Raw genomic sequence first — 10102 nt, 5'->3', positions numbered from 1 at the left:
CTCGCCCCGCCCAGGCCCCGCCGCCTCGCCCCCAACCAGCCCCCGGCACACCTTCCGGCAAGCCCCGCCCACTGCCGCTCAGTGCCCCGAACGCCCTCGCTGATGTCACTCGGCTCTGGCCCAGGCTCTCCGGCCAAGGACAAGCCCCTGCCGCTGACGCCACAGGGCCAAGATCCGGGCCCGGCCAATAAGAGTGCGGTCACGGACAGGTGTGTCCCTTGGCGGGAAGCGGTCGGCTCCCGCAAAATTCGCGAACTCAGCGGAACAAGCGAACGGACACGTAGGCTCGCGGATGGTGGCTGTCTTCACACAGAGGCACGCCGGGCAGATGCCTATTTTACGGAACGGCTGGCTGGGCTGGGCTTGGCCCAACCCCACGTGAGTGCCTTGCGGAGACCAAGCTGGCGTCCCTCGGCTCTTTTTCGTATCAGAGCTCAAGGTCCAGGAAACGTGTTTATCCCACCTTTGGGCGTTGAAGGCTAGGAGATCAAACGTAGATTAGAGCTCTCCCGGCCGGGCATGTTAATAGTAACCCACCTATTTTAGATGGGAAGGTTAGGATTTACAAAGTACCTTCTAGGAGTTTTAAATTCTTTACCTGAATAACTGGAGCACTGGTTATTAAAAACCAAACATAGCAACATATCTGGACTACTTCTAAATTTTAGCGAGGCTAAAGAGCTGAAAGTAACTGCTTAAAGTTTTAATAATAATAATATTTTAATAACAATAACCAACTAAAGTTCTAAGAACTTTTAGCCCTCTAACAATTCCATAAAGTGGGGACTATTTTAAAGACGAGATTACAGGATCAGAGAAGATAATTTACTTTTCCAAAGTCAGGTAACTTGTTAGTTGGTAGAGCTATGTGACTCTAGATTCCAAGTTCTTATCCATGACTAGTGTCTTGCAGGAATGGCTTGCAGGAATCTGGACGTTAGTCCTACCAAAAATAAATTTTTAGGTGCTTCCCTGGTGGCGCAGCGGTTAAGAATCTGCCTGCCAATGCAGGAGACACGGGTTCGAGCCCTGGTCCGGGAAGATCCCACGTGTCGCGGAGCAACTAAGCCCGTGCACCACAACTACTGAGCCTGTGCTCTAGAACCCGCGAGCCACAGCTACTGAGTCCGCATGCCACAACTACTGAAGCCCGTGCTCCGCAACAAGAGAAGCCACCGCAATGAGAAGCCCGCGCACTGCAAAGAGTAGCCCCCGCACCGCAAAGAAGAGTAGCCCCTGCTCACCGCAACTAGAGAAAGCCTGCCCGCAGCAACGAAGACCCAACGCAGCCAAAACTAAAATAAATAAATTTATTTTTTTAAGTTATTAAAGATAATATTCTGAAATTACATAAAAGAATGAATTAAGTTTTAGAAATTTACTTTAAAACTTGTAGTACTCTTATTATAGCATAGTTCTAGGACCCTTCCTCAGGTCCAAACCAGCTAATTCTGTTTTTCTTCTTCCTTTATAGGACGACCTAGAGATTCTGCCTCTTTAATTCAGTGGCTGCCAACACATACTCTATCCCTTGATAGGTTGCTGGGAGTGTGTGTTGGGGGTGAGGGTGGTGAGTAGATAAGACCTGATTATGGTGTTGGGCGAGTTCCCTGGGGTAAATACTCCCCCACGGCTACCATTTCAAGCTACCATAGTGATGTCACTGAACATGGAGCTGGGAAAAGGTGCTCACTATATAATATTTCCACCATGCATATACAATCAACATAAATAACCTCAAGAGCATAAAAAATAGTAAGATACAGTAAAATAATTAGGCATCAAGTTTTGAGTGTATATTATCTTTGTTTTTAACATAATTTACTTGTAAGTTTATATAATTTGACTTTTAATGATGACAGTGTTTAACAACTGGCTTGCAAAATTCCTGAAAATTTAACAGTAGGGTTTTGCAGGTGGCTAAAAGCAGTTTCCAGCACACCACTGTTTACTGCAAATCCAAGGGAACTCAGAAAGGACTAAATTGCAAATTCTCAAAGGCAGGAACCATGACTTTTTCTGTTCATCGTTTGGTCCTTTCCTGAGTACAGTGCTTGGCACATAGCAGGAGCTTGGTAAATAATAAACAAAGCTTCCAGATTCTTATGAAGCCCTTACTCATGGTCCTTGGTCTATGGCTCTGATATGTAAGTGGACATTCCCAAAGATTTCATTTGGGACTTCTGCTTTTACATACTAAAGGGCTGAGCTCATTGACCACACCTTTCGACTAAAGTTTAGAGCCTCTTAATTTAAGATATTCATTCATTCATTTATTGTCAATATTTAACGTGCAAAACATTGTTCTATGTGCTGCTGATAAAGATGAAGACAGATAATATCTCATCACTCCCAGTACTTACATTCTAGTGGGGAAAACAGTCAAGTAGATACATAATTTCAGATGGCAGTAAATGCTATGGAGAAAATTATGCAGGGTAATGGGACAGGACGTGATGTTTTAGAGAGGGGTGTCAAGAAAGGCCTCTCCAAACTGACATTTGAGCCAAAGACCTGAATGACAAGAAGGAGCTTCCATAACAAGTTCTAGGAAAAGAGCCTTCGAGGCTTACGGGAACAGCAAGATCAAAAACCCCGAAGTTGAAACCTGCTTGTGGGTCAGAGGAAGAACAAGAATGCCGATATAGCCCAAACGTGCAGAGCAGAGGAAGCACGGTGACTTGGGTCAGACTGGTAGGTGGGGGGTCAGGTCTCAGGGGCAGCGTTGAAGAGCATAAACTTCAGAAGAAGACTTTTTTACACAAAGGCAGAGGGTTAATGGTCCTGAATCTGCATTAGGGAGTTGGGAAAATGTGGTCCCTTCTTTCTCATGTTTCCATCCTGGAGCTGAGAGAATTAACATAACAACCCTAGAATACGGTTAAAGTAAGGAAGCAAAGGATGAGTTCTATGGAGGGTAAAACTTAAGAGTCTGTTTACCATGCAATGGGGATTCCTGGGTTCAGTAGAAAGGCGGGAGTGAAGGGACTAGAGGAGGGGGCATAAGAGTAAATGACTGGTTTCATTGCCTGCCCAACCAGCAGCCCTGTGTGGAGGCAGGTGCCTGAGCCCCTCACATACTCATCACTCCGCCTACCCCTACCACCACCACCACAACACAGAGGGGTTTTTATCTGGGGCCCTGATCAGTGATGGAGACGTGAAAGCAGACCAATGGCTGCCATCAAGGGCCAAATGAAATTTTTTTTCTTTTTTTAAAAATATTTATTTATTTATTTTTGGCTGCATTGGGTCTTCGTTGCTGCGCGCGGGCTTTCTCTAGCTGTGGTGAGCGGGGGCTACTCTTCATTGCGGTGCACGGGCTTCTCATTGCGGTGGCTTCTCTTCTTGTGGAGCATGGGCTCTAGGCACGTGGGCTTCAGTAGTTGTGGCTCTCAGGCTCTAGAGCACAGGCTCAGTAGTTGTGGCGCACGGGCTTCGTTGCTCCGCAGCATGTGGGATCCTCCCGGACCAGGGCTCGAACCCGTGTCCCCTGCATTAGCAGTCAGATTCTTAACCACTGCACCCACCAGGGAAGCCCCCAGATGAAATTTAGGTGTGAAATCTCTTTTAGTGCCAGCAGAGGCTGGGGCTGCCGAAGACACCAGAACACTTTGTCCTTTGTTCAGGTTCCAAACAGAAAACGAGCTTCGAGCCCTTTGCACTTTACTGTTCTTTCTACTGGGGACCTTATATCCTTCTCCCTCCCTCCCTTCCCTTACTTAATTTCTTCTCATTCTTCAGGTTTTCATTTTGAAGTCACTTCTTCAGAGAAGCCTCTCCAGACCCTCCAAAGCTGAGTTAGTCATAATAGTACTTGCTAACATGACTAAATGATTACTGTATACTAGATACCTGCTCAACACTTTGCAAGTGTTAATTAAATTCTCATCACAAGGGATAGAGGTAGGCACTGGTATTATATCCATTTACAATATGGTAACCAAGACCTGGTAAGGCTAAGTCATTTGCTCAAGGTCACAGAGTAAGTGGTCAAAAGCAGAATCCAAAACCAAGTCAGATCAAGGGTATTAATTACCCCTCCCATGGTTCACTTAATCCTCTGACTTATAATTGCCTATTTAGAGGATTATCTCTTTCTCCTGGAGAGCAGCTTGTTTGAGAGCCTGAATGGTGCCTTACTATCATTTAACACAGTGCCTGCTACATGAGGGGTGTTCAATAAATTTGTATTGAATAAATAGATATTAAATGACATGTGTCTTTTAAAATTGAAGTATAATTAGTTTACAATATTGTGTTAGTTTCTGGTGTACAGCAAAGTGATTCAGTTATATATATGTATTCTTTTTCATATTCTTTTCCATTATAGATTATTACAAGATATTGAATACAGTTCCCTGTGCTATCCAGGAGGACCTTGTTTATCGTAAGTGTCTTTTAAAAGAAGTCATGTCTCTTTATGCTCTGAAAGTTCTGAGGATGGAATTACCACTCTTATATGGGACAGGGAAGATTTCATGGAATTGGCGTTCAAGCCGAGCCTTAAGGATTTTCCAGGAGGAATCTGTAGGGTGTCTGGGGAATGGTGAGAATAGTGATTTCGGCTAAGAGGCATGTACTTGAGTGATGGAAGTGGAGGGAGAGAGTCAATAAATATTTGGGCGCCCACTATTTGTCAGATAGTGTTTTAGGATCTGGGGGTACAGTGTTAGAATCTAAGCTCTCCTTGAGACAGAGAATTGTAGGTACTGATATGCGTGATAAATGAAATATGTGTGAAAAATAAGGTAATGTGGTAGAGAGTTCGTATGGGGGAGAACTTCGTTTAACTAGTGCAGTCAGGGAGATGAGGGACAGATGTTAAAAGTACTGTGCAACTGGAATAGATGGTACTTAGCTACAGATTAGGGAGGGAAACAGAGGAGAGATTTTAAGCCTGGGTGAGGAGGAGCATGGTGGTACTAGAGTAATAGAATGGTGGTACTAGAGTAATAGTTCTGAAAGCATGAATAGCCCACCAAGGTAGTATGAAAATTACTTTAAACTAATAATATCTGATTATCAGCCATAAAAATAACATTAAAAAAAAAAAGAAACTTAAGCAGAGCCTCCTGAAAATACAGCTGCCATTGACTCCCACCAGCCCACCCCACTGAGGGATTTTCCTGATTGGGAAATGACTGACTTTTAACACCAAAAAGGGAACCAGCTGTCTATTAGCGTCAAAAAGCCCAACAGAACTTTCTATACTTTGAAGTATGAAGCCCTAACCCCCTCTTCTTTTGTTAAGCTGGTGTATATAGCTTTACTCTGGCTATTCAGCGAGTTAACTCATCACTGAGCAACTTCCTTTTCTCCTGTTAATCTATTGTCAGTTAATTCGCAAGCCCCCACTCACTTGAACCTAAAATGACAGAGGAAAAGGTTTCCTTCCAACAGTTTTCAACCCTGGCAGCTGTTAAAAAGAACCTAGGGACCTTTTTAAGAAACACTCAAGTCCATATCCTCCCTCCTCTACCACCCATTATTTATCAGGGATGGACCCAGGCAACAGTTTTAAAACCTCCCCAGGTGGCTCTAATATGCAGTCAGGGTAGAGAATGCAGTACGAAGAGTTAGATCTTTCAGTGCTTCTCAGACTTTAATGTGCAAGCAAATCACCTGAGAATCTTGTTAAGCTCAGTAGGTCTGCTGTGAGACCCAAGAATCTGCATTTCTCACAAGCTCCTAGGTGATGCCCATGCTGCTGGTCTACCTACCACACTTTGAATGGTAAGGCTTTCTTTAACCAGCCTTCCTTCACTTTTCATTTTAAATCTTCAGAATCATATTCACATGAAGGTAACTTATTTCCTAGGCTACACAGTTGTGGCTTCATCAAAATCACTTAAAGAGGTTGTTGCTACCCATCACTTGAAACTGAGCTGAGAATATAATGATCTAACTGAACCTGTTTCTCAAGCCTATTTCCATCAAACTAGATCCATCATTTTAACTAAACTTTCCCACGTTTGGTTTATTCCATTAAGAAAAACTTTAGTGTACAAGGATATAAAGTCTCTTCATATTTCAAGGGCAGAGAAACCTCCCACAAAAAAGCCAGGTGGTTCGTTGATTTAAATTGAAAACATTAAGCTTTACTATCCTAAAATGGCACAAGATGGGGATATGACTCCAAGAAAAAAACCCTCTGCTTTCTGTGCTGTATCTGTTTCTGTAGGTTTCCTTCTATTTCTACGTGTCTATTTTTCCTTTCTTCTCTAGTTGTCTATTTTTTCCACTGTCATTCTTCCTTATATGAAATAGTTACTAGCCATTTTCACTGGGTAGGAAAACAAGAGGGTGATATGAAGTAAATTATGGTAGATTAACAGGCGGGAACACTATGTAGCTATTTTATTTTCTTTTTCTTTTTTTTTAACATCTTTATTGGAGTATAATTGCTTTACAATGATGTGTTAGTTTCTGCTGTATAACAAAGTGAATCAGCTATACATATACACTATGTAGCTATTTCAAATGTATTTATAAAATCTATAGAAATATGGAAAATGTCTGCCAAAACATTAATTTTTAATTATTGTTAAATTAATTACACTGAGGTGATTCTAATACCTTCGCTGCCTACATAAGCAAACCAAAACCTATAAATGCCTCAAAGTTAAGAAATCTAAACTTAAGGGCAACCGATCACAAATGGCCAATCAGGCTTTCCAAATACTACAACCTTATGCTAAATCTAATCAGATGATTTCCTTGCTTTGCTTCCACCTTTTCTCTATAAAAGTCTTTCCCCTAGCTCCTGTCAGTGGAATGAGAGCTCTTACCCACTTCTGGTTTGGTGCTGCCCAATTTGAATTGATTTTTTCTCAAATAAACTCTTAACATTTTTTAAATGCCTCAGTTTATATTTTAACATTACAAAATGGTGTATATACTATCACTACAATAATTTTTAAAAGTGCAGAAACTAAGAGAATGATGGAAAAGTAATATGTAAAACTGAAAGGTCTTTAGAATTTGTGTAATTTTTTTCTCTCATTCACATTTTCTTTTCTTTTTTAAAAAATATTTATTTATTTATTTGGCTGCATTGGGTCTTAGTTGCGGCACGTGGGATCTTCGGTGCAGCATGGGGGATCTTTCGTTGCGGCACGTGGGCTCTTCGTTGTGGCACGCAGGTTTCTCTAGTTTTGACGCATGGGCTCCAGAGCACGCAGGCTCAGTAGTTGCAGCGCACAGGCTCTCTAGTTGTGGTGCATGGGCTCCAGAGCGTACAGGCTCAGTAGTTGTGGCACACGGGCTTAGTTGCCCCACGGCATGTGGGATCTTAGTTCCCCGACAAGGGATCGAACCTGCGTCCCCTGCATTGGAAGGCAGATTCTTAACCACTGGACCACCAGGGAAGTCCCCACAAATTTTCTGTACTGCATCATCTTTTCAACAATTAAAAACATTAAAACAAAAGGACTCAAATGCTTGGGAAATGAAGATTTGTTTAGGTGACACGATTATGGGTGTATTTTCTTTCATAAAATTTCAGTTTGACGTTGGGAAAATAATAAACATATCTTATTAAAAATGGACAGGTAATAAAGTTTTAAAAATATATATTATTTATAAGAGTATCAAAAAAACACCAAATACCTAGAAATAAGTGTAATGAAAGATGCACAAGGAGATTGCTGAGAGAAACTAGAGAAGACCTAAATAAATGGAGACATATACCAGGTCATGGGCTAGAAGACAACATAAATAAGATGTTAAAAATAAATAAGCTACAAGGATATGTTGTACAGCACAGGGAATATAGGCAATACTTTATAATAACTATAAATGGAGTATAATCTTGAAACACTGTGAATCACTAAGTTGTACACCTGAAACTTACATATTGTAAATCAACTATACCTCAGTTTAAAAAAAAAAGTCAATTCTCCCTAAATTTATTGACAGACTCAATGCAACCCAAGCAGGATTTCTGGTGAAAATACAAAGAACCTAGAACAGCCAACACAGTCTTGAAGTAAAATATCAAAGCTGGAAGACTTAACACTATGAGAAATCAAAACCTACTATAAAGACAGGTTGATGTTGGCACAAGGAAAGACAAAAGAGAACAACAGAACATAACAGAGTCTGGAAACAGACCGATGCAGATGTAGTCACCTAATTTACAAAAAAGGCACCACTGCCATCAGTGGAGAAAAGATGTTCTTTTTGACAAATGTTGCAGGGGAAAAAAAAAGAGCCTTGACCCTTATCTCATATTAAACAGAAAGTAATTAAAAATGGATCATAGGCATAAATATGAAAGGTAAAACAATAAAGCTTCTAGGAAAAAAAATAGAATATTTTCATGAACTTGAGGCAGGCAAAGTTTCTTAAACAAAACATAAAACAGCACTAACCATAAAGGAAAATACTGCTAACTTAGACTTCATTACAATTAAAACCTCTGTTCATCAAAAGACACCATTTAAGAATATGAAAAAGTAAGGCGTAGACTATATTTTACTGCATGGATGATAACACCTCAATAAAAAATTGTTTTATATGGACAGATAAGGAAAACTGTGCTTCCGAAAGATGGGGCTGTCTACTGAAAAAAAATGCACAACCCAAAAGTTGAGAATTATGTTTTATTTGCTGGCTTACTAAAGACTTCAGCCTGGGAGACAGCGTCTCAGAAGCTCTGAGGGACTGCTCCAAAGAGGTGAGGGAGGAGCCAGGATATATAGGAGTTTTTGCAACAAACAAACAAAAACAAAAAAACCAAAGTAGTCGGAACACAAAAAGATTACTGCTAATTAAGGAAACACCAGGCATCTCAAGTTAATGAATTTAGCACTTTTCTATGTATGGGAAGATGCAAGAGTCTGGGCTTAATGAAATTATTCCTTTGATATGCACCTTAACTACCTAGGGCCAGTACCCTAGTTTTTCTCCATCTTGAATTCCCCTCTGTGCACCACTGGGGCATAGCTGCAGTGACTGATGTCTTTTTTTAAAAAATTAATTTATTTAATTTATTTATTTTTGTCTGCATTAAGTCTTCGTTGCTGCGCGTGGGCTTCTTCTAGTTGTGGCGAGCGGGGCCTACTCTTCGTTGTGGTGCATGGGCTTCTCATTGCGGTGGCTTGTCTTGTTGCAGAGCACGGGCTCTAGGCGTGAGGGCTTCAGTAGTTATGGCATGCGGCTCAGTAGTTGTGGCTCACGGGCTTTGTTGCTCCATGGCATGTGGGATCTTCCCGGACCAGGGCTCAAACCTGTGTCCCCGGCGTTGGCAGGTGGATTCTTAACCACTGCGCCACCAGGGAAGCCCAGTGACTGATGTCTTGATGGCCTCAACATCCTTTGTTTACTGAAATGGCAGGTGACATTCTTTGTCCACAGGGTAGACATACCTTTCCCTATCCTTCCCACTAAGAACAGCTAAAATCCTTGGACATTTTATATGAAACAAACAAAAGAAGACTCTGAAAGATGGAGAGAAGGAGGCTGACTGGGCTAGGGACCCTAGAAGGACACAGTGGTGAGTTCCCTGGGTTTTCTTTTTCCCTCGTATGTCCCAGACTGCATGCTGGAGAAGATGGCCTACAGAAACCTCTGTAGGGAATTGAAGAAATGTCCTATAGAAACCTGCTCTCTTTAGCCGAAAGACAAAATAAAGAGCAGCCTAGCAACACAGAAAACTTTTAGACAATAACTACTTTACTCCAGCTAAACACTACAGAAAAAACTGCAGCCCCATCATCATCCGTGCCACAGGCCAAGGTGTGGGTAACCTAGACTCTTACCTTCGCCAGGCTGTAAAGAGGAGCCCCACCCTGCTGCTGGGGCGACATCAGAGAAGGCTGAGTGGTAATAGCTTCCCCTAGTGCCACCCTGTGGTGTCAGTGGAGAACATCTGGGAAGCCTGGACTTCCACAGCCACCCAGAAGTTACAAGGAACGCCTCCCCACCAGGTGTCAATGGAGGCCAAGTGGGGAACTTGGACTCTGCCCCTACCTAGTAATGTGGTGGTGCCCCTCTTCCTCTGCTCGAGCAGCATCAGTGTGCTACCAACCTGGGCCGCTGGACTCTTTAATCAATAGATATTGAGAAGAGACCAGATAAGAATTCCAGGCAAGGCTTT

This window comes from Balaenoptera musculus, chromosome 2 (genome assembly GCF_009873245.2).
Source record: "Balaenoptera musculus isolate JJ_BM4_2016_0621 chromosome 2, mBalMus1.pri.v3, whole genome shotgun sequence".
Lineage (NCBI taxonomy): Eukaryota > Metazoa > Chordata > Mammalia > Artiodactyla > Balaenopteridae > Balaenoptera > Balaenoptera musculus.
This window is presented reverse-complemented; position numbering follows the sequence as displayed.